Consider the following 25976-nt stretch of genomic DNA (forward strand, 5'->3'; position numbering starts at 1 on the left):
ATGCCAAAAAATGCTCCAATTACCGCACAGTTTCATTCATTTCACATGCTAGTAAAGTAATGCTCAAAATTCTCCAAGCCAGGCTTCAGCAATACATGAACTGTGAATTTCCTGATGTTCAAGCTGGTTTTAGAAAAGGCAGAGGAACCAGAGATCAAATTGCCAACTTCCGCTGGATCATGGAAAAAGTAGAAGAGTTCTAGAAAAACATATATTTCTGCTTTATTGACTTTGCCAAAGCCTTTGACTGTGTGGATCACAATAAACTGTGGAAAATTCTGAAAGCGATGGGAATGCCAGACCACCTTACCTGCCTCTTGAGAAGTCTGTATGTAGGTCAGGAAGCAACAGTTAGAACTGGACATGGAACAACAGACTAGTTCCAAATAGGAAAAGGAGTACGTCAAGGCTGTCTATTGACACCCTGCTTATTTAACTTATATGCAGAGTACATCATGAGAAATGCTGGACTGGAAGAAACACAAGCTGGAATCAAGATTGCCGGGAGAAATATCAATAACCTCAGATATGCAGATGACACCACCCTTATGGCAGAAAGTGAAGAGGAACTCAAAAGCCTCCTGATGAAAGTTAAAGTGGAGAGTGAAAAGGTTGGCTTAAAGCTCAACATTCAGAAAACGAAGATCATGGCATCCGGTCCCATCATTTCATGGGAAATAGATGGGGAAACAGTGGAAACAGTTTCAGACTTTATTTTTTTGCTCTCCAAAATCATTGCAGATGGTGACTGCAGCCATGAAATTAAAAGACGCTACTCCTTGGAAGAAAAGTTATGACCAACCTAGATATCATATTCAAAAGCAGAGACATTACTTTGCTGACTAAGGTCCATCTAGTCAAGGCTATGGTTTTTCCTGTGGTCATGTATGGATGTGAGCGTTGGACTGTGAAGAAAGCTGACCACCGAAGAATTGATGCTTTTGAACTGTGGTGTTGGAGAAGACTCTTGAGAGTCCCTTAGACTGCAAGGAGATCCAACCAGTCCATTCTGAAGGAGATCAGCCCTGGGATTTCTTTGGAAGGAAGGATGCTAAAGCTGAAACTCCAGTACTTTGGGCACCTCATGCGAAGAGTTTACTCATTGGAAAAGACTGTGATGCTGGGAGAGATTGGGGGCAGGAGGAGAAGGGGATGACCGAGGATTGGATGGCTGGATGGTAATACTGACTCGATGGACATGAGTCTGAGTGAATTCCGGGAGTTGTTGATGAACAGGGAGGCCTCGCGTGCTGCGATTCATGGGGCTGCAAAGAGTCAGACACGACTGAGCGACTGAACTGAACTGAACTAAATAATTCTTAGATAGCTGAAGTTTAAAAGAACCACTGGTCTGATGGATAGGGAGAAAATAAAAATGTTAGAAATCTGTGACTGTAATTGGAAAAAAATGAATTTTACAATTAAGGTCTAGAGAATTTTAACTTACAGGATTGAAATGAAGATTTTTGAAGATGGGTTTGATAAATGAATTTTTTTGGGGGGAAATGTTGAAACGGATAAAGCACACAAACACTTACGTTGATCTCCTTTTCAGTTATAAATAGAAATATGTAATGCAGTCTGTACAAAAGACAACCCTCATTTTAAGAATAATCTATTTGGGAATATAGAATTTACTTCTTTTATATAATAGTGACTGAAATGGAAATACTGGCTAATAGAATTTTGGTAAAATAATGAACACAACTTTAGCTGTGATTTAGAATTTAAAATGCACGAACTTATTATCCACATATCCTTGTGCTATTGTATGCCACAGTATTTAAGATAAGATAATTGTAAATTTATATAAGATTACTCCACTATGTAGAAAGCATACAGTGAATCTGTTTTTCTCTCAGTTCTTCTTCTTTTTTTCCTTTTTTATTTTTATTGGAGTAGAATTGCTTTACAGTGTTGTGTTAGTTTCTGCTGTACACCATAGTGAATCAACTATATATATATATGCCTTTCATCATTTTGGATTACCTTTCCACTTACATCACCACAGAGCATTGAGTAGAGGTTCCCCATGCTAGACAGTAGATTTTCATTTGTTATCTTTTTTTTTTTTTTTTTTACATAGTAGTGCATTTATATCAATCTCAATCTCCCAATTTATCCCATTCCCCTTTCTATACTTGGTGTCCATACATTTGTTCTCTACATCTGTGTCTCTATTTTTGCTTTGCAATTTCGTAAGAGCATTTTTTTTCTAGATTCCACATATATGCATTAATATACAATATTTATTTTTGTCTCTTACTCCACCCTGTATGACAGTCTCTAGATCCATCCACATCTCTGCAAATGAAACAGTTTTGTTCGTTTATGTAGCTGAGCAATATTCCATTGACCCACAGTTCTTAAAGCTTTATTATAAGAAAAAAATTCCTGGAGAAAAAAATGGCAATCCACTTCAATATTCTTACCTGGAGAATCCCATGGACAGAGCAGCCTGGCAGGCTATAGTCTATAGGGTTGCAAAGAGTCAGACGCGACTAAAGTGACTTAGCATGCACCTAGGAAAAGATGTCTCTCCTTGCTTTCTATAGAAGAGTGGCAACCATGTATACAGAGATTTACAGAAGGAATCTCATTTTTTTTCTAATGTGGGTTATTTTACTTCACTAAGTAATGTTATATATCTGTAAAAAATGTATAAATGATTGTTTTTATCACTTTATATTCTTGTAAATCATTTTCTCTTTTAATATTGTTATTTTTTTAGATATTTTAGTTCTGGGCTATATATGAATCAAAATTGAAATTTGTAAATAATTTCAATAATTATGATAAATTCTATATAATGTAAGTGTATTACCAAATAATCACAATTATTAATTTAGTATCCAAAAATATTAAATATTTTGAGTTGTTGGTTAGAAACTGTTATATCAGCTGTATGTCGATAACTTGATTTTTTATGAAATGCAGAATACACAAGTTAACTGGTTTTATCATAATCTGAACAGGTTAGTATTCAAACAAAATCAAACAAATTTAAGGGATTTTATAAAACATTCAAAGCAGAAGTTCCTCCAGGAATATTTTTAAGAGTGAGTTTTCTGGAACACTTTCAGAATAATGAGAAAATATTCAATTATGTTGTACTTTAATATTTTATTTGGTGACAAATTTAAAAGATATACACATAAATTATATTGGTAGCAATTTCTTAGCATGTTATTGTCACAAGGTTTCAGTGCTAGCCTTTGCTTTTTTATTTTTTAATATAAATTTATTCATTTTAATTGGAGGTTAATTACTTTACAATATTGTATTGGTTTTGCCATACATCAACATGAATCCACCACAGGTATACACGTGTACCCCATCCTGAATCCCCCTCCCTTCTCCCTCCCCGTACCATCCCTCTGGGTCTCAGTGCACCAGCCCCAAGCATCAGTATCATGCATTGAACCTGGACTGGCGATTCATTTCATATATGATATTACACATGTTTCAATGCCATTCTCCCAAATCATCCCACCCTCGCCCTCTCCCACAGAGTCCAAAAGACTGTTCTATACATCTGTGTGTTACTTTGCTGTCTTGCATACAGGTTTATCATTACCATCTTTCTAAATTCTATATATATGCATTAGTACACTGTACTGGTGACATTTCACACCAGTCAGAATGGCTGTGATCCAAAATTCTATGAGCAATAAATGCTGGAAAGGGTGTGGAGAAAAGGGAACCCTCTTACACTGTTGGTGGGAATGTAAACTAGTACAGCCACTATGGAGAACAGTGTGAAGATTCCTTAAAAAATTGCAAATAGAACTGCCTTATGACCCAGCAATCCCTCTGCTGGACATACACACCGAGGAAACAATAATTGAAAGAGACACATGTACCTCAATGTTCATTGCAGCACTGTTTATAATAACCAGGACATGGAAGCAACCTAGATGTCCATCAGCAGATGAATGGATAAGAAAGCTGTGGTACATATACACAATGGAGTATTACACAGCCATTAAAAAGAATACATTTGAATCAGTTCTAATGAGGTGGATGTAACTGGAGCTGATTATACAGAGTGAAGTAAGCCAGAAAGAAAACCACCAATACAGTATACTAACACATTTGTTTTTTTAATTATAATAAGCCTGGCATAAACAAGCTGGTAAAAAAATAAATAAATAAATTTTGGTGGAATGAATTTGTAAATGGTAACAGCTGTGCTGAGTAAAGCAGAATGAATTCAAAGGACACTGCTCAAAAAGTGTCTTCCATTTTTTTTCAAATATAAACATCATTAAATTATGGAATATAAAACATGCAAAAAGGCACTAATATCAATCATCAAATTGTAACTAGTAATTTAGGTAGAGCATAAATAAATGGTCTTTTCCATAAGGGCAAATAACAGCTAATATCTACTGAGTAATTTCTGCATAGGTGCCAGAAATTGTTTTAAATATGTCCCATTGGTTAGTTCATTTAACTTTCACAATAATCTTATGAGGCAAGCCCAACTAATATCCCAGTTTTACTGATAAAGAACCAAGGATGCAGACAAGCTAGGCAATGTGCTTGAAGTCACACAGCTAAGGAGTGGGGAAATAATTTGAAATTCAGAAGTATTTTGCCATCCCTAATAATCCTAACCATTATATATATATAATAATATATATAATAATATATATAATATATATTTAATATATTATTAATATATTAATTATATATTAATAATTAAATATATGTTATATATAAATATATATTATAATATTATTATATATAATATAATAATAATATATAATATATATATATTCATGCATATATATATTGGACTTCTCTTATTTTAAAGTAAATATTACCATAATCACTGATACTCAAGGATAATATATACAAAAGCTATATCAACTATAGGAACAGCTGACTTATTTTCAAAAACAAAATTTTTTCAAAATTTTTCTGACTTATTTTGAAAAACAAAGATTGTAGGGAGATCAACCAAGATTGATCAAGTAGAGCTGTGGAAATTACTTCCCCTCGCAAATACATTAAAAAATATATATATATATGTATATATATATATATATATATATATATACACACATACATGTAAAACAATCCTCACTGAAAACTTAATTGGAAACTGGCCAAAAGACTCTTTTACAACCAGGACTGCAAGGAAGATCCACATGGAATCAAGTAGGAAATGAAGAGATGTGATTGCGTTGGGGATTGTACTCCTGGATGGGGACCCAGGGGAATAGGGATATTACACAGATAGAAACACTCTCTGGGGAGTGAATATTTTGAACCACATATGGGGTACTTGAGCCTTGGGGTCCCTCACAGGGAATACAAATCCCCTTGACTAGTTGAAGGCTACTGGACCCAGAAGGAGCCTGGATCCCACTCATGAGGAGCACATGGATACTGGCTTGCTCTCAAGGCAGGGTCAAGAGCGCAGACTGATGATTGCTTGTGTGGCTACCTGGTTTTCCACGACCACTCTAGTGCATACTCCAGGTTGAGTCAAGTGAGAACTCCAGCCCCGTTTACGTCACGCTGATGTTCCACACTGGAGCAAAGGCTACCACCACTAGAAAGGGAGTTTGGTTATGGGATGTAAAGGCAACCTGAGTCCAGGATGGTGTCTATGCAAGGCAGGGACAACCATTACAGGAGCTTATCCAAATAGCTCATCAAAAGAAGTTTTAATATCTTATTGAGATTAGACTGCAACAGCCCATGTGCCCCCATGCACACTGAAAGTCCATGTGAAGCCCATGTGCCATGTGGATCCTCTACACAACTGGCTGAGAGGTGTAATCAACTATGGGGAACAATGGAGACTCAGACAGAAAACGGCTTTTGAGGAGGGCAGGCAAAGCCCAAATCTCTATCTGAAGAAGGCCCACCACAGCGTGCACCCCAACAGAAGCCAAAGTCCCACACAAACACCTCTTGCTCCAGTATTGCTCCCCTCTGGGGCACAAGTGCCAGTAGTGAGACAGGGGAGAGTTCACACTTAAAAGACTAGAGACTGCTCAGACTGTCCCTCAGGGTTCTTGCTCCAGAAAGTTTGTACCTAATACCACTCCCCAAAGGGCAGTGATAACTAGTGAACAAAGAGGAAACTCTACCTCACATCTGGCCCCATTCTTTGCCTTTCCATTTATGATTGCAATACTTTTCAAGATAAGAGTTGCCAGCAAACTCTGAATAAACGACTTGCGTTCACATTAAATCCAGTTCTACCATCAAAGTCACTGGGCACATTCAGACTGTATATGGAAGCTCCCCCATAAGGATACCCCTTCAAGACTGCAATATAGAAGTATTTCACCTCAATTCATAGAGACAGATAAAATTAAGCAAAGTGAGGATGCAGAGAAATTATTTTCAATTGAAAGACTGAGAATAAAGAATGAAACATATATAAATGATTTACCAAACAATTAAAAGCATTAGTAATTAGAATCTTAACTGAAATAAAGAATAGATGAACACAGTTGAAATTTTAATAAGAAACTATAAAATATTTTAAAAGATAAAAATCAGAACAGAAGAATACAATAACAAAAATTAAAACAATGCTAGAAGTAATTAATAGAAGACTGAGTGATATAGAGCACATAAGTAATCTAGAAGATGGGGTAATGGAAATATCCCAATCAGAACAGCAAAAAGAAAACCAATTAAATATTACAATAGTTTAAGAGAACTCTGGATAACATCAGTTGAATCAGCATTCGTATTTTACGAGTCCTAGAAAGAGGAGAGAGATAGAGGAGAATTGAAAATGTATTTGATAATATTATAGATGAAAACTTCCCAAACTTGAAGAAGAAACAGACATTCAGGTACAGGAAACACAGAGGGACTCAAACAAGGTGAACTAAAACAGACCCACACTAAGAAATATTATAATTAAAAAGGCAAAGTTTAAATATAGAGAATTCTAAAGATACTGAATGAAAAATAGTATTATATCCAAGGGGGCTCCCATAAGGCTATTGGCTGATTTTGCAAAGATCTTTGAAAAATCATAAGAAACTTTGCAGGACAGAAAAATTGGCATGATATATTCAAAGTGCTGAAAGGGAAAAACATGCACCATAGAACATCCTACCAGGTGAATTATTATTTAAAGTTGAAGGAGAGAAGAGATGAAGAGCTTTTAAGAGAATAAAAAACAAAAAAGAGTTCATCAATAGTAAACCAATCTTATAATAAATAAGGAGTTTTATCTAAGAGGAAGAGAAAGGTTATAAGAAGAATTAAGAATCTATAGAAAATAAAAAAAATTCAATAGTTAAGATTGCCTATTTAAATAAACTGATATGATTGGGTCATTTATTTTTCTGGAATTGAGCTGCATAAGTTGCTTGTATATTTTTGAGATTAGTTGTTTGTCAGTTGCTTCATTTGCTATTATTTTCTCCCATTCAGAAGGCTGTCTTTTCACCTTGCTGATATTTTCCTTTGTTGTGCAGAAGCTTTTAATTTTAATTAGATCCCATTTGTTTATTTTTGCTTTTATTTCCAGAATTCTGGGGGGTGGATCATAGAGGATCCTGCTGTGATTTATGTCTGAGAGTGTTTTGCCTATGTTCTCCTCTAGGAGTTTTATAGTTTCTGGTCTTACATTTAGATCTTTAATCCATTTTGAGTTTATTTTTGTGTGTGGTGTTAGAAAGTGATCTAGTTTCATTCTTTTACAAGTGGTTGACCAGTTTTCCCAGCACCACTTGTTAAAGAGATTGTCTTTACTCCATTGTATATTCTTGCCTCCTTTGTCAAAGATAAGGTGTCCATATGTGTGTGGATTTATCTCTGGGCTTTCTATTTTGTTCCATTGATCTATATGTCTGTCTTTGTGCCAGTACCATACTGTTTTGATGACTGTGGCTTTGTAGTAGAGCCTGAAGTCAGGCAAGTTGATTCCTCCAGTTCCATTCTTCTTTCTCAAGATTGCTTTGGCAATTCGAGGTTTTTTGTATTTCCATACAAATCTTGAAATTATTTGTTCTAGTTCTGTGAAAAATATGGCTGGTAGCTTGATAGGGATTGCATTGAATTTGTAAATTGCTTTGGGTAGTATACTCATTTTCACTATATTGATTCTTCCGATCCATGAACATGGTATATTTCTCCATCTATTAGTGTCCTCTTTGATTTCTTTCATCAGTGTTTTATAGTTTTCTGTATATAGGTCTTTAGTTTCTTTGGGTAGATATATTCCTAAGTATTTTATTCTTTTCGTTGCAATGGTGAATGGAATTGTTTCCTTAATTGCTTTTTCTACTTTCTCATTATTGGTGTATAGGAATGCAAGGGATTTCTGTGTGTTGATTTTATATCCTGCAACTTTACTATATTCATTGATGAGCTCTAGTAATTTTCTGGTGGAGTCTTTAGGGTTTTCTATGTAGAGGATCATGTCATCTGCAAACAGTGAGAGTTTTACTTCTTCTTTTCCAATTTGGATTCCTTTTATTTCTTTTTCTGCTCTGATTGCTGTGGCCAAAACTTCCAGAACTATGTTGAATAGTAGCGGTGAAAGTGGACACCCTTGTCTTGTTCCTGACTTTAGGGGAAATGCTTTCAATTTTTCACCATTGAGGATAATGTTTGCTGTGGGTTTGTCATATATAGCTTTTATTATGTTGAGGTATGTTCCTTCTATTCCTGCTTTCTGGAGAGTTTTAATCATAAATGGATGTTGAATTTTGTCAAAGGCCTTCTCTGCATCTATTGAGATAATCATATGGTTTTTATTTTTCAGTTTGTTAATGTGGTGAATTACATTGATTGATTTGCGGATATTGAAGAATCCTTGCATCCCTGGGATAAAGCCCACTTGGTCATGGTGTATGATCTTTTTAATGTGTTGTTGGATTCTGATTGCTAGAATTTTGTTGAGGATTTTTGCATCTATGTTCATCAGTGATATTGGCCTGTAGTTTTCTTTTTTTGTGACATCTTTGTCAGGTTTTGGTATTAGAGTGATGGTGGCCTCATAGAATGAGTTTGGACTAAATAGACACATCTCCAAAGAAGACATACGGATGGCTAACAAACACATGAAAAGATGCTCAACATCACTCATTATCAGAGAAATGCAAATCAAAACCACAATGAGGTACCACTTCACACCAGTCAGAATGGCTGCGATCCAAAAATCTGCAAGCAATAAATGCTGGAGAGGGTGTGGAGAAAAGGGAACCCTCCTACACTGTTGGTGGGAATGCAAACTAGTACAGCCACTATGGAGAACAGTGTGGAGATTCCTTAAAAAATTGCAAATAGAACTCCCTTATGACCCAGCAATCCCACTGCTGGGCATACACACCGAGGAAACCAGAATTGAAAGAGACACATGTACCCCAATGTTCATCGCAGCACTGTTTATAATAGCCAGGACATGGAAACAACCTAGATGTCCATCAGCAGATGAATGGATAAGAAAGCTGTGGTACATATACACAATGGAGTATTACTCAGCCGTTAAAAAGAATTCATTTGAATCAGTTCTGATGAGATGGACGAAACTGGAGCCGATTATACAGAGTGAAGTAAGCCAGAAAGAAAAACACCAATACAGTATACTAACACATATATACGGAATTTAGAAAGATGGCAATGACGACCCTGTATGCAAGACAGGAAAAAGACGCAGCTGTCTATAACGGACTTTTGGACTCAGAGGGAGAGGGAGAGGGTGGGATGATATGGGAGAATGGCATTCTATCATGTATACTATCATGTAAGAATTGAATCGCTAGTCTATGTCTGACGCAGGATACAGCATGCTTGGGGCTGGTGCATGGGGATGACCCACAGAGATGTTATGGGGAGGGAGGTGGGAGGGGGGTTCATGTTTGGGAACACATGTAAGAATTAAAGATTTTAAAATTAAAAAAAAAAATAATAATAATAAAAAAAAAAATAAAATAAAAGAACCCAATCTCCAGACTCAAAAAAAAAAAAAAAATAAAAAATAAAAAAAAAAAAAATAAACTCTTCTGTCCTCTTTTAAAAAAAAAAAAAATAAATAAAAAATAAATAAATAAACTGATATGAATAATAAAAGACAAAAAAATTGTACAAACAACTTGAACTACAATAAACAGTGAATGAATACATATGAAATGTAAAACAAGAAATAAAAGCATAAAATGAGAGAGAGGACAGTAAAAAAATGTCTATTTTTCAGAATATGTTTGAATGTAAATGACTACCATTTTAAAACAAGTAAATGTAGTAATAATTCAATATATGCAAATTCCATGGTATCCAGAAATCAAAATTCTACATTAGATACACAGAAACTAGAGAGAAAGAAACACAAATATACTACCAAAAAATTCATCAAATCACAAAGAAAATCACAAAAGAAGAAGAAAAAAAGAAAAGAAAAGAAAAGAACAGAGATGAAGTACATAAAAACCCAAGAAAACAAGTAATAAAATGGTAACAAATGCATAACAGTCAAATTTTTAGAAACATATAACCTGTCAAATCTTAATCAGAAAGAAACAGATAAGCTGGACAGACCACTAGTAGTAAAAATGCATTTGTAATTAAAAATCCTCATCAAACAATTGTCCTTGATTTGACAGATTCACATGGAAACTGTACCAAAAAAGTGAAGATTTAATAAAAAATGAAGTGGATGGAACATATTCACTTTGTGAGGGAAACCTGAAACAAAAACAAACAAGCAAATGAACAACAACAACAACAAAAACAAAGACAATACAGAAAAAGGCCAATAACTTGGATGAATATAGATGCAAAACACAACAAACTAGTAACAAGTCAAATCCAAGAATATATAAAAAGTATTATATACCATGATGAGATGAATGAAAGGATGGTTCAATATTTACAAAACAATCAATGTGATACACTAAAATAGTGAAAGAATATATAAAAATCACATATAATCATCTCAATGTATACAGAAAAAACATTTTACATAGTTTAACTTATATTCATAAAAAACTCATACAGGTTCATTTAAAAGGAACATATTCTAAGATAATAAAAACCATTCATGATAAACTTACAGCTAACATAATGCTCATGCTCAATAATGAAAAGTAGAAAACTTTTCCTCTAAAATCAGGAACAAGAAAAAGATTAACTATCTTGTCACTTCTATTTAACAAGTATTAATGGTCCTTTCCGCAGCAATCAAATAAGAAACATAAATAAATGGCATCCAAACTGGAAAGGAAGAAGTAAAAGTATCCTCACCTGCAGACAACATGATACTGCATATAGAATACCTTAAAGTTTCCACAAAAAAAAAAAAAAAAAAAAATCACACACAAAAAACAAAGAATAAATAAATTCCATAATGATGCAGAATGCAAAATTGATATGCACAAGTCTGTTTCTTTTCTATAAACTAATAAATGAAATTTCAGAAAGTCAAAAACCAAAAAAAAAATTTAAAGTCATATAAAAAAGGGTTAAATATGAATAAACTTAACCAAGGAGATGAAATATCTATACTCTGTAAACTATAAAACAATGTTAAAGGAAATTGATGATGATAGAAATAAATGGAAGCATATCTCATGTTCCTTGATTGAAATAATTAGCATAGTTAGCATAGTTCATCCTATCCTGAAGCAATCTACTGATTTGGTACAATTCCTATCAAAATAGCCATGACATTTTTTTAAAGAACAAATAATACTAACATTAATATGGAACGACAAAAGGCCCAGAATTACCAAAACAATCATGAAGGGAAAAAAAAAAGAAAGAAACCTGAAGGTATCACATTCCCTTGACTTCAGACTATACTACAGAGCTATAGTTACCAAAATAGTATAGCATTGGCCCCAAGAAACAGACATATAGGTCAATGAAATGGAATAGAGACCTCATATATAATCCCATTACCTATAATCAATCTCCAACGAAAGGAGCAAGGATATATGATGGAAAAAGACAGACTCTTCTATCAATGCTTCCTCCACATGCACACACCCCATGCACCTATAGTCAATATCCAACAAAGGAAGCAAGGATATACAATGCAGAAAAGACAGATTCTTCTATCTTCTGCTGAGAAAACTGGACAATCATATATAGAATAATGAGATTAGAAGATTTCCCCACATCTTACACTAAAATAAACTCAAAATGGATTAAATAGCTAAATATAGAACCTTTGAAATTTAAACTTCTAGAAGAGACCATAAGCAAAACACTCTTTGACATAATCATAGCAATATTATTTGGATCTGGTCTACTGAGGCAAAGGAAATAAAAGTAAAAACAGATAGGACCTAATTAAAACTAAAAGTTTTTGAACAGCAAGGAAGGGTGTCCCTCGTGGCTCAAATGTTAAAGAATCCACTGTAATGCAGGAGACTTGTGTTTGATCCCTGGGTTGGGAAGGTCCCTTGGACAAGGAAATGGCTACCCAATCCAGTATTCTGGCCTGGAAAATTCCATAAAAAGAGGAGCCTGGAGAGCCACAGTCCATGAGGTCACAAAGAATTGAATATGGCTGAGTGACTAAACAGCACACAGCAAAGGAAACCACTGACAAAATGCAAAGACAATATACTGGACAGGAGAGAGTACTTACAAATGTATTAATACAGCATTCAATACTGTATCAAATAAAAATATATTTAATACTGACAAAACATTAAAATGTAAAATATATATGAACAGCTTATGCAACTCAATAATAATTTTAAAAAAATGCCAGAAGACCTAGGCATCCATTTTTTCAAAGACATACAGATGGGTAACAGGAAGATGAAAAGATGGTCAACATCATTAATTATTAGAGAAAAAAATAAATCAAAATTACAATGGCAAGGATGTAGAGAAAATGGAATCCTTGTGCCGTTTCTATGAGAATGTAATTTGGTGCAGTCACTATGGAAAACAGTATGGCATTTCCTCAAAAACTAGGACAGCCATCTGATTCAGTAACTATTCCTAGAATTTTGATATAGATATTAAAAAAAACAAAAACAATCATTAAAAAGTAAACAATGCATCCCAATGTTCATAGCAACATCATTTACAATAGCCAGAATATGCAAGCAACCTAAGTGTTCATCAACAGATGAATGGCCAGAAGATGCAATATATATATATATATACATATATATAATGCAATAAATGCAATATATATATAATACACATAAATTGAAATATTAGCCATAAAAATTAACAAAATTCTGTCATTTGCAACAATGTGGATATACCTAGAGAATATTATGTTTAGTGAAATTAGTCGAAGGTAAATATTTTGTTATATAGGAGTTTAAAAAAATAAACAAATGTATACAACAGAACAGAAACAGATTCACAAATACAGAAAACAAACTCGTGGATAACAGTGGAGTGAAGAGACTAGGGAAGGAGAGGAAGATTGGAATATGTATATGTATACAATAGATGAATAACAAGGATATATTGTATAGCACAAGAACACATAGCCATTATTTTGTAACAACCTTTAATAATGTATAATCCATAAAGATATTGACTCACTATGCTACAACCTGAAATTTATGTAATATTGTCAATCAACTATACTTCATTAAAAAGACTATAAATTGTGTGCCTTATAAAGGGGGAAGATCACAAAAGAGAATATAAATATTTTCATATTTACTCCTTTTGCAAGAAGACAGGTGCCAAATGGCATTGGTGACTATTTTCTCCTTTTGTTGAAAAATATGGAAATAATGAAAGTTGAATATCAAAAGGGATATTTTTGTCAGCAGTTGAAAACAATATAGGGCCCTAATATATTTTTTTTTTTCTTTTGACTTGGTAGGTAAACATACAGCTTTTATTTTTAAATGATACAACACAAATATAAATAGAAATCTGTAGAGGTGGTCTCAATTTAAGCCAAAAATATATAGTCAGATGAATATTAACAGAATAAAATTCAGAATAGTACGTCTAAGAAAATGATGAGGAAAATTTTCTCCAACAGTTAATGAAAAAATTAAACAAACCTTTTTACTTTCTGTGTGTGGAAATCACAAATGTAACTCACTAGAAGAAAAGCACATTTAAGAAAATATTTTAAAAATCATTTTTAATGAAATGATATGCTGCTTTGTTTAAAAACAAATTGTGTCTACCTCTCAAGATTAACATTAAATAAGCAAAGACACATAGACCATAACTATGTTGTACCAAAACAAACAAAAAAAAAAATTAGAAATTGGTATTCAGCATTAAGTTTTGGATGAATGAAAGTTTGTTTTGTTTTTCCACAGAAATGCTGTTTTTTGACATGTTTGCTCCAAATACATGTTAATAACATTTTAACAAAGGGTGCTTCAATTTTTTTCTTAAATCAATTATTTTCTTTAGCATTTTTCAAGTCGCTTAAACACCCCAAGCAGGATTAGTCAAGTTATCATGACCTTTCTGCCATTAAACATTTCAGGAAAGATAAGCAAATTTCATTTAAATACTATTATGTAAAAATATTTTATATTTAAAGAAAATAAAAATATTGAATGACAGTTATTCTGATCTAAAGGATAATGTAAGAAATGAAATAGCTTTATTTTACTTAGCTGCATTTTGTTGCTAGTAAATAAATCATTTATATATATCTATATGTTCTATTAAAAACAGAATAAGAAGGACGTGGAACACGTGATTTTATTCACTTAACAAATGATCCATGTCAGCCAATTGAAATATTTTATTCAAACTTTTTTCAAGGTGTTGTTACTTTGGAAGCTAATTTGCTGTTATAATGAAGAATTGATGCTTACCAGTACAGTTAAAATTTTCTGCCTCTCAAGACAATTAGGGAAAATAACTGAAGGATATAAAGAGTTTAAACTGGTTCTTGTTTCCACTGGAGCTTTAATATTTATATGCTTTTATTGATCTGAGGCTTATTTAATAAATTCTAGTAACCTAGGATTGTACAACCTGGTAATTTACACATTTAATCTTTAAATAGTGTGGGAGTCCATGGACCTTTTTTCTAGAGTATATTATTAATAATTTGGTTTGTTTTTATCTTTTATGTATTTTAATTTTAAAAGTTAAATGAGTAATTTAATATCTACAGATTTATGCTGAAATGTATGATTAAGCAAATAAATGTTCCCCAAAAATATTACAGAAAATGTAAATCAAAATTTTTGTAGCACATACTCTCATCTGCTACTCTAAGTATATTCTTCCTATTTTCAGTGATAGCCCCAATTTTGAGGGAGGAACTGTGTGCCTCCCGCTAATGGCCTTGCATCTTGGGTAGTGATTTGCCATTAATAAGTTGGAAATTTTTTGTAGTTTTGCTTAAGATAATTTTCCTGATAGAAGAAAAATTATATAATATATATATAATATATCATAATATAAATGCATATATATATTTAATATAAGGTAGACATAATGGCTGAATCTGAAGCAGCTTCCAGAAGGCAGGAAACATGAGGAAAAGAATCATAGATATGTTGGCTTCAATATTAAGTCACTCAATCTTTTTGCTTCCCTGGAATAGCACTTCACAATAATGTCCTAGCATGTATTTTTTTCTTCCAGATCAATTCCCTTTTAATTTTTTCAGCTTTGCTATTCTTCAATCGCTCAGTTATGTTTGACTCTTTTTGACCCCATGGACTGCAGCACGCCAGACTTCCTTGTCTTTTTCTATCTCCCAGAATTTCCTCTAACTCGTGTCCACTGAGACAAAGATGCCATTCAACAATCTCATCATCTGTTGCCCCTTTCTCCTCCTGCCCTCAATTTTTCCCAGCCTCAGGGTCTTTTCCAATGAATCAGCTCTTTGCATTTCATAGCCAAAATATTAGAGCTTTAGATTCAGTATCAGTTTTTCCAATAAATATTCAAGATTAATTTACTTTAGGATTAACTGGTTTGATCTTGGTGTCCAAGGGACTCTCAAATGTCTTCTTCAGCACCACAGTTGGAAAGCATCAATTCTTTGGTGCTCAGCCCTCTTCATGGTCCAACTCTCACACCTACACGTGACTTCTGGAAAAATCATAGCTTTGACTATATGGACCATGAAGGCAAGGTGATGTCTCTGCTTTATAATATGCTGTCTAGGGTTTGTCATAGCTTTTCTTCTAAGGAGCAAGTGTCTTTTCATTTCATGCCTGCGGTTACCCTCTGCAGTAATTTTGGAGCCCAAGAAAATAAAGTTTGTCATTGCTGTCATTTTCTCCCATCTATTTGCCGTAATGTGATGGGACCACGTGCCATGATCTTAGTTTTTGTGTTTTTTTTTCTTTTATTTATTATTATTATTATTTAATTTTTTTAATTTTAAAATCTTTAATCTTACATGTGTTCCCAAACATGAACCCCCCTCCCACCTCCCTCCCCATAACATCTCTGTGGGTCATCCCCATGCACCAGCCCCAAGCATTGTATCCTGCGTCAGACATAGACTGGCGATTCAATTCTTACATGATAGTATACATGATAGAATGCCATTCTCCCAAATCATCCCACCCTCTCCCTCTCCCTCTGAGTCCAAAAGTCCGTTATACACAGCTGTGTCTTTTTTCCTGTCTTGCATACAGGGTCGTCATTGCCATCTTTCTAAATTCCATATATATGTGTTAGTATACTGTATTGGTGTTTTTCTTTCTGGCTTACTTCACTCTGTATAATCGGCTCCAGTTTCATCCATCTCATCAGAACTGATTCAAATGAATTCTTTTTAATGGCTGAGTAATACTCCATTGTGTATATGTACTACAGCTTTCTTATCCATTCATCTGCTGATGGACATCTAGGTTGTTTCCATGTCCTGGGTATTATAAGCAGTGCTGCGATGAACATTGGGGTACATGTGTCTCTTTCAATTCTGGTTTCCTCGGTGTGTATGCCCAGCAGTGGGATTGCTGGGTCATAAGGGAGTTCTATTTGCAATTTTTTAAGGAATCTCCACACTGTTCTCCATAGTGGCTGTACTAGTGTGCATTCCCACCAACAGTGTAGAAGGGTTCCCTTTTCTCCACACCCTCTCCAGCATTTATTGCTTGCAGATTTTTGGATCGCAACCATTCTGACTGGTGTGAAGTGGTACCTCATTGTGGTTTTGATTTGCATTTCTCTGATAATGAGTGATGTTGAGCATCTTTTCATGTGTTTGTTAGCCATCCATAAGTCTTCTTTGGAGAACTGCCTATTTAGTTCTTTGGCCCATTTTTTGATTGGGTCATTTATTTTTCTGGAATTGAGCTGCAGGAGTTGCTTGTATATTTTTGAGATTAGTTGTCAGTTGCTTCATTTGCTATTATTTTCTCCCATTCAGAAGGCTGTCTTTTCACCTTGCTTATAGTTTCCTTTGTTGTGCAGAAGCTTTTAATTTTAATTAGATCCCATTTGTTTATTTTTGCTTTTATTTCCAGAATTCTGGGAGGTGGATCATAGAGGATCCTGCTGTGATTTATGTCTGAGAGTGTTTTTCCTATGTTCTCCTCTAGGAGTTTTATAGTTTCTGGTCTTACATTTAGATCTTTAATCCATTTTGAGTTTATTTTTGTGTGCGGTGTTAGAAAGTGATCTAGTTTCATTCTTTTACAAGTGGTTGACCAGTTTTCCCAGCACCACTTGTTAAAGAGATTGTCTTTACTCCACGTGGAAGAAATGGACAAATTCTTAGAAAAGTACAATTTTCCAAAACTGAACCAGGAAGAAATAGAAAATCTTAACAGACCCATCACAAGCACAGAAATTGAAACTGTAATCAGAAATCTTCCAGCAAACAAAAGCCCAGGTCCAGATGGCTTCACAGATGATCTTAGTTTTTTGAATGCTGAGTTTTAAGCCAGGGTTTCCACTCTCCTCTTTCATCTTCATCAAGAGGCTCATTAGTTTCTCTTTGCTTCCTTCCTTTAGGGTGATGTCATCTGCATATCTGATGCTGATGATATTTCTCTTGGCCATCTCGATTCCAGCTTGAGCTTCATCCATTATTTCGCATGATGTACTCTGTGTGTAAGTTAAATAAGCAGAATGACAATGAACAGCCTTGATGAACCTCTATCCCAATTTTGAACTAATTGTTCCATGTATGGTTCAAACTGTTACTTCTTGATCTGCATACAGGTTTCTTAGGTGGCTAGGGTATAATTGACAAATAAATCATGATATTAAAGTGTACATCATGATGTTCTTATGTAAATACACATTGTAAAGGTATCCTCCTGTCTATTTAATTAACCTGGGGAGGAAGAAATGGCAACCCAGTCCAATATTTTTGCCTGGAGAATATCATAAATAGAACCTGGCAGGCTACACATTCCATAGGGTCAGAAAGACTTGTACACAACTGAAGTGACTCAGCACATACTTAATTAGCTTATTCATAATGCACATGTTTTCTTGCTTGTGAACATTTTAATTTCTTAATATAGTTGCCATGTTATACTTTAAATCCTCAACCTGTTTTAATTTATAGCCAAAAGTTTCTATACTTTGGCCAACATCTTCCTATTCCCCCTACCACCCACTCCATAGAAACTATTTTTCCACTATCTCTTTTCATAAGTTTTATTTTAGATTCCACATATAAGTGATCCCATGCACTAGCTATATTTCTCTGTATACTTATTTCATCTTATACAATGACCTAAAATCCACCCAAGTTATAGCAAGTGGCAGGAGTCCTTTTTTTTTTTTTGGTCATAATCAAATAATATTCAAATATATATGTTAGTATATATCAGTCTTCAATATATACAATGTTATTGAACTTAATTCATATATAAAATAATACTATATTCAATTGATATCATATCCATCATTTAGTCTTTGTTCATTTATCTATTGATGGGTATTCACATTTATTTCCATATGTTGGCTATTGTGATTAATGCTGCAATAAACATAAGAGTGAAGATACCACTTTGAGATACTGATTGCATTTCATTTGGATATATATGCAAGTGGGATTACAGGATGCAAGTGGGATTACAGGATTAATGCTGCAATAAACATAAGAGTGAAGATACCACTTTGAGATACTGATTGCATTTCATTTGGATATATATGCAAGTGGGATTACAGGATTACCACTATAAATAGTGGTTCTATTTAATTTTTTTTTCTAGAACTTTCATATTAAGTAAGAGCTTCCTTATTTACATTCTCATTCAGCAGTGCACAAGGGTTATCACCAAAACCTTACAAGACTTATATGTTGTCTTTTTCACTATAATCACCTTAAAATGTACAAGATGATATCTCATGTTGCTTTTAATTTGCATTTCTGTGGTGATAAGTGACGTTGGGCACCCTTTGGTATACTTAGTGGTCATTTCCATATCTTCTTTGGAGAAAAGGCTGATTCAGATACTCTTGCCTGTTTTTAAAATGGATTTGTGTTCCTTGTATATTTTAGATATCAGCTCCATTTGCACATATTTTTTTTCCCCCATTCTGTAGGTTGTCTTTTTATTTTGATAATGCTCTCCTTTGCTGTACAGAAGCTGTTTTCTTTTCTTTTTTTTTTTTTCAGTTTGATGTTGTCCCACATGGTTATTTTTGCTTTTGCTCCTTGGCCTTTGGTGTCAAGGCCAAAAGAAAAAAACAAACAAACAAACAACAACAACAAAAAACAGCATTGTCAAGATTGATGTCAATGAGCTTACTTACTGTGTTTTATTCTAGGAGTTTTATAGCTGAGATTTAGCATTAAAGAATTTTCTTCATTGTGAGTTGATTTTTGTAAGTGGTATGAAATAGTGGACCAGTTTATTGTCTGTGACTCTCCACTTTTCCAAACACTTATTAAAGAAACTATCATGCCTTATTGTATAGTGTTAGTTCCTTTGTAAAAATTAATTGATAATAAATGCACAAATTTATTTCTGTGCTTTTACTTTTGCTCCATTGATCTATGTGTTTGATTTTGTGTTAAATACCATGCTGTTTTGATTGACAGATATATAATATAGTTTGAGGTCAACAAGTGTGATGCCTCAGATTTGTTCTTTTTTCTCAGGATTACTTTGGCATTTTAGTGTCTTTTGTGTTTTCACACAGTTTCAGTTTTGTGTATTTTCATTTTGACATAGGCATTTTGATAGGGATTTCAGTGAATCTGTAGATTGCTTTGGGGAGTATGGATATTTTAATAATATTGTTTCTTCCAATTCATGGTCATGCAGTATACTTTTACTTATTTGTATTTTCTTCAATTATTTTTATCAATATTTTATACTATTCAATATAGAGATCATTCATGTCCTTGATTGTCTATTTTTAAGTATAAAATAAATCCATTCTTAACATATAAATTATTTTGATGCTATTGTAAATGTGACCATATTTTAAATTTTTTCTTTCTGATAGCTCACTATTAGCATATAAAATTCAACTGACATTTGTGTATTGGTTTTGTATACTGGGGCTTCCCCAGTAACTCAGGTGGTAAAGAATCTGCCTGCAATGTGGCAGACCTGGGCTCAATCACTGGGTTGGGAAGATACCCTGAAGAAGAGAATGGCTACCTACTCCAGTATTCTGACCTGGAGAATTCCATGCACAGAGGAGCCAGGCAGGCTGCAGTTTATAGGGTTGCAAAGAGTGGGACATGACTGAGTGACTTTCACATTTTGCATACTGCAACTTCATGGAGTTTGTTGATTCTGAAAGTTTTTTAGCAGTTTCTTTAGGATTTTTCTATATAAAACATAATGTTATCTGTAAATAGAGATACTTTTATTTCTTCCTTTCAAATTTAGACTCTATTAATTTTTTTTTTTTATTGTGTAATTATCTGGCTAGGGCTTCCAGTGCTATGTGGAATAGAAGTGGTAAGAATGGGAATTCTTCTCTTATTGACTATCTTGAGGAAAAACTTTTACATTTTCAACATTGAATCTGATGTTAGCTGTGGATTTGTCACATATAGCTTTATGTTAAGAAAAATTCCAAATATACCTACTTTGTTGAGTTTTATGATAAATGAATGTTGAGTTCAATTCAGTTCAGTTGCTCAATCTTGTCCCACTCTTTGTGACCCCATGGACTGCAGCATGACAGGCCTCCCTATCCATCACTAACTCCTGGAGTTTACTCAAACTCATGTCCATTGAGTCAGTGATGCCATCCAGCCATCTCATCCTCTGTCATCCCCTTTTCCTTTTGCCTTCTATCCTTCCCAGCATCAGGGTCTTTTCCAATCAGTTGGTTGTTCATATAGGGTGGGCAAACTATTGGAGTTTCAGCTTCAGCATCAGTCCTTCCAATGAATATTCAAGACTGATTTCCTTTAGTATTGACTGGTTTGATCTCCTTGCTGTCCAAGGGACTCTCAAGAGTCTTCTCCAACATCACAGTTCAAAAGTGTCATTTCTTTGGCACTGAGCTTTGTTTATAGTCCAACTCTCACATCCATACATCACTATTGGAAAAAGCACAGATTTGACTAGATGGAAGTTTGTTGGCAAAGTAATGTTTCTGTTTTAAATATGCTGTCTAGATTGGTCATAACTTTTCTTCCAAGGAGCAAGCATCTTTTAATTTCATAGCTGCAGTCACCATCTGCATTGATTTTGGAGCCCAAGAAACTGAAGACTGCCACTTGTTTCATTGTTTCCCCATCCATTTGCCATGAAGTGATGGGACCAGATGCCACAGTCTTAGTTTTTTGAATGTTGAGTTTTAAGGCAGCTTTTTCACTCTTCTCTTCCATTTTCATCTTAAGCAGGGAATAATTCTAGAACCCTCTTTCATTTTCTATGATCCAGTTGATTTTGGCAATTTGATCTCTGGTTCCTCTGACTTTTCTAAATCGAGTTTGAATATCTGGAAGTTCTCAGTTCACGTACTATTTAAACCTGGCTTGGAGAATTTTGAGCATCATTTTGCTAGTGTGTGTAATGAGTGTATTTGTGCAGTAGTCTGAACATTCTTTGGCATTGCCTTCCTTTAGGATTGGAATGAAAACTGATCTTTTCTAGTCCTGTGGCCACTGCTAAGTTTTACAAATTTGCTGGCATATGAAGTGCAGCACTTTAACAACATCACCTTTTAGGATTTGAAAGAGTTCAACTAGAATTACATCATTTCCACTAGCTTTGTTCCTAGAGTTGTTTCCTAAAGCGCACTTGACTTTGCACGCCAGGATATCTGGCTCTTGATGAGTGATTACATCATTGTGGTTATCTGGGTCATTAATATCTTTTTTGTATAGTTCTTCTGTGTATTTTTCCAGCTTTTCTTAATATCTTCTGTTTCTGTTAGGTCCATTCCACTTTCGTCTTTTATTGTGCCCATTTTTGTACAATACCATGTTTCATTTGCATGTTTAATTTTCTTGAAGAGATCTCTAGTTTTCCCCATTCTGTTGCTTTCCTATATTTATTTGCACTAATCACTGAAGAAGACTCTTATTTCTCCTTTCTATTCTTTGGAACTCGGCATTCATATGGGTATAGCCTTCCTTTTCTCTTTTGCCTTTAGCTTCTCTTCTTTTCTCAGCTATTTGTAAGGCCTTCTCAGACAACCATTTTGCATTTTGGCATTTTTCCTGGGGATGATCTTGATTACCACCTCCTGTAAAATATTCATGGTGTATAATCCTTTGAATGTGCTGTTGATATGTGTTTGCTAATATTTTTGATGACTTTTTACACCTATATTCATAAAGAATGTTGGCCTATAATTTCCTTTTCTTATAATGTCTCTTTGTTGTTTTGGTGTTGGAGTAAATTTGCCTTCATAAAATGAGATTAAAGTGTTCTCTCCTCTTCTACCTTTCAGAATGGTGTCTTGGAAAAATGATTATGAATTCCTCTTTATAAATTTCTTGTTTTTTTCTTTGTTGGCTGATTTTGATTAGTGATTTAACCTCTTATTTTGATTAGTGATTCAATCTCTTTGCTAGTGATCAATCTGATCAGATTTTCAGTTTCTTCATTTGTTTAGTCTTGATATATTTTATGTTTCTAGGAATGTATAGATTTTTTTCCAGGTCATCCAATTTGTTGATATATCTCTTCAAAGGAATCTGTTATGATCCTTTGTATTTTGGATATCAGTCATAATGTCCTCTTTTTCTTTTATTATATTATATAGTTGAGTCTTTTCTTGTTGTTGTTCTTTTAAGCCTAAATAAAAGGTTTTTTTTTTAATTTTATCTTTTAAAATAAGATAATAATTTCATAAATCTTTTAAGTTATATTTTTGTCTCTTATTTTACTTATTTCTCCTATATTCTTTCTTATTCCCTTTCTTCTCTTAATCTGGCCTTAGTTTTTTTTTTTTTTTTGTTTGTTTGTTTTCCTCTCTTCTAGTTTACTGAGATGTATATTTAGGTGGTTTATCTGAGATCTTTCTTTTCTCTTAATGTAAGCATTTATCACTATAACTTCTCTCTTAGGACAGACAGATTGTTAGCAAAGGGAAAAAAGAGGTCATTGTCTCTCCAACAAATTATCCTAAAATAATGACATCCATATGTTAAAAAAAAAAAAAAAATCTAGACCCAGAACTTGCAAATCTCATACAGATTGATTCAAAATGGATCTTATATCTAAGTGCAAATGCAAAACTATAAAACTGCTATAATATAATATAGGAGAAATCCTAAATGACCTAGAGTATGTTGATGCCATTTTAAAATAAAATGGCAACTACATAATTCATGACAGATATAATTGATAAGCAAGACCTCATTAAAATGAAAAACTAATAATCTGCTAAAGACCATATCAAGAAAAAAGATAAGCCAAAGACAGGAAGAAACTATTTTCAAAAGACATACTTAAAAAGGAATTCTACCCAATATGTATGAAAAACACTTAAAACTCAACAATAAGAAAATAAATAGCCTAATTTAAAAATGAGCCTAAAACTTGAACAGTAATGCTACTGAATAAAATATACAAGTAGGAAATAATCATGTGAAACATCCTCTGCATCATATCTTGTTAGAGAAGTACAAATTAATACAATGAGACCCACTTGTTTGAGTGGTCAAAATCCAAAACCTTTACAATAGCAAATGTTGGCAAGAATATGGAGCAACAGGGTCTCTTTTACATTTCTGATAGAAACTTAAAATGGTATTGCTAGTTTTAAAGACAGTTTGGTAATTTCTCACAAAACTAAACATACATTCACAGTATAATATAGTAATAGTCCTTCTTAGTATTTACCCCCCAAATTTGAAAACATATATCTATATAGAAATGTACACACAGATGCTTATAACAGCTCTATTCTTTTCTTAAAAAGAAAAAAAAAAAACCTTGTATTTTATATTGGAGTATAACTGAGTAACAATTTTGTGATAGTTTCAGGTGGACAGCAAAGGGACTCATCCATCCATATATATCTATCCATTCCCCTCCCCCTCCCCCAACTTCCTCCCACCCAGGCTTCCATATGATATTGAGCAGAGTTTCTGGTACTGTATGGTAGGTTGTCGTTTGTTATCCATTTAAAATATAGCAGTACATACCTGTCCATCCCAAAAGTATTGGTCTCTATCGTGCCTGACTCTTTGTGACCCCTTGAACGGTAGCCCTGCAAGGTTCCTTTGTTCAAGGAATTCTCCAGGCAAGAACACTGGAGTGTGTAGCCATTCCTTTCTAAAGGGGGTCATCTTCACTCAGGGATTGAACCTGATCTCCTGCTTTGCAGCCAGATTCCTTACCAACTGAGCCTCCAGGAAAGTCCATCCCAAACTCCCTAACTCTTCCTTCCCTTCATCCTTCTCCCTAGCAACCATAAGTTTCTTCTCTAAGCCTATGAGTCTATTTTGGAGCAATCAAAATATCCTTCAACTAATGGATTTATAAATAAACTTTGGTACAGCCAGGTTGCAGCCATGAAATTAAAAGACGCTTACTCCTTGGAAGAAAAGTTATGTCCAACCTAGATAGCATATTCAAAAGCAGAGACATTACTTTGCTGGCTAAGGTCCATCTAGTCAAGGTTATGGTTTTTCAGAAGGCTGAGTGCCAAAGAATTGATGCTTTTGAACTATGGTGTTGGAGAAGACTCTTGAGAGTCCCTTAGACTGCAAGGAGACCCAACCAATCCATTCTGAAGGAGATCAGCCCTGGGATTTCTTTGGAGGGAATGATGCTGAAGCTGAAACTCCAGTACTTTGGCCACCTCATGCGAAGAGTTGACTCATTTGAAAAGACTCTGACGCTGGGAGGGATTGGGGGCAGGAGGATAAGGGGACGACCGAGGATGAGATGGCTGGATGGCATCACTGAGTCGATGAACATGAGTCTGAGTGAACTCCTGGAGTTGGTGATGGACAGGGAGGCCTGGCGTGCTGCGATTCATGGGGTCGCAAAGAGTCAGACACGACTGAGCGATTGAATGGACTGACTGACTGACTGACAGCTAGACAATGGAACTTTATCAAGTCATGAAAAGACATAGAGAAAACATAAATTCTATAAAATAGCATCTCAGGTTGGACAACAAAGAAAGGTTTATAGATTAAAAGGGACCTGATAGACATACTCATCAATCCAGGTGGGTCAGTAGTACAGAATCTGGCTCCCAATGCAGGAGATGTGAGTTTGATTCCTGGGTCAGGAAGATCCCCTGGAGAAAGAAATGACAACTCACTCCAGTATTATTGCCCGGAGAATCCTATAGACAAAGGAGTGTGGTAGGCTACAGTCTGTAGGGTCACAAAGTGTTGGACAGAACTTAATGACTAAGAACACATAGATAGGGAGGTAAATAGATAAAATAGTTAAATAATTTCATTAGAAAACTTGAGGAATCTGAACAATAATGGAACATTTCATGATGTTAAGGAATAAGATGTTTTGAACATTTGGGGTAATGGTCTTCTTATACACCTCTTGTGTACCATTGCAAATCCCACAAATCTCACTTTATCTATTGATGTTGTGACCAGTTCCTTGCAGATATCAGAAAGGGCCTGATCCCAGGACATGATAATGGCCTTCAGTTTTGAATGAACCTAAATTGATTAGGTTTAAAAAGGAACTCAGTGAACATAT

This window comes from Budorcas taxicolor, chromosome 14, assembly GCF_023091745.1.
Source record: "Budorcas taxicolor isolate Tak-1 chromosome 14, Takin1.1, whole genome shotgun sequence".
NCBI classification, from domain to species: domain Eukaryota; kingdom Metazoa; phylum Chordata; class Mammalia; order Artiodactyla; family Bovidae; genus Budorcas; species Budorcas taxicolor.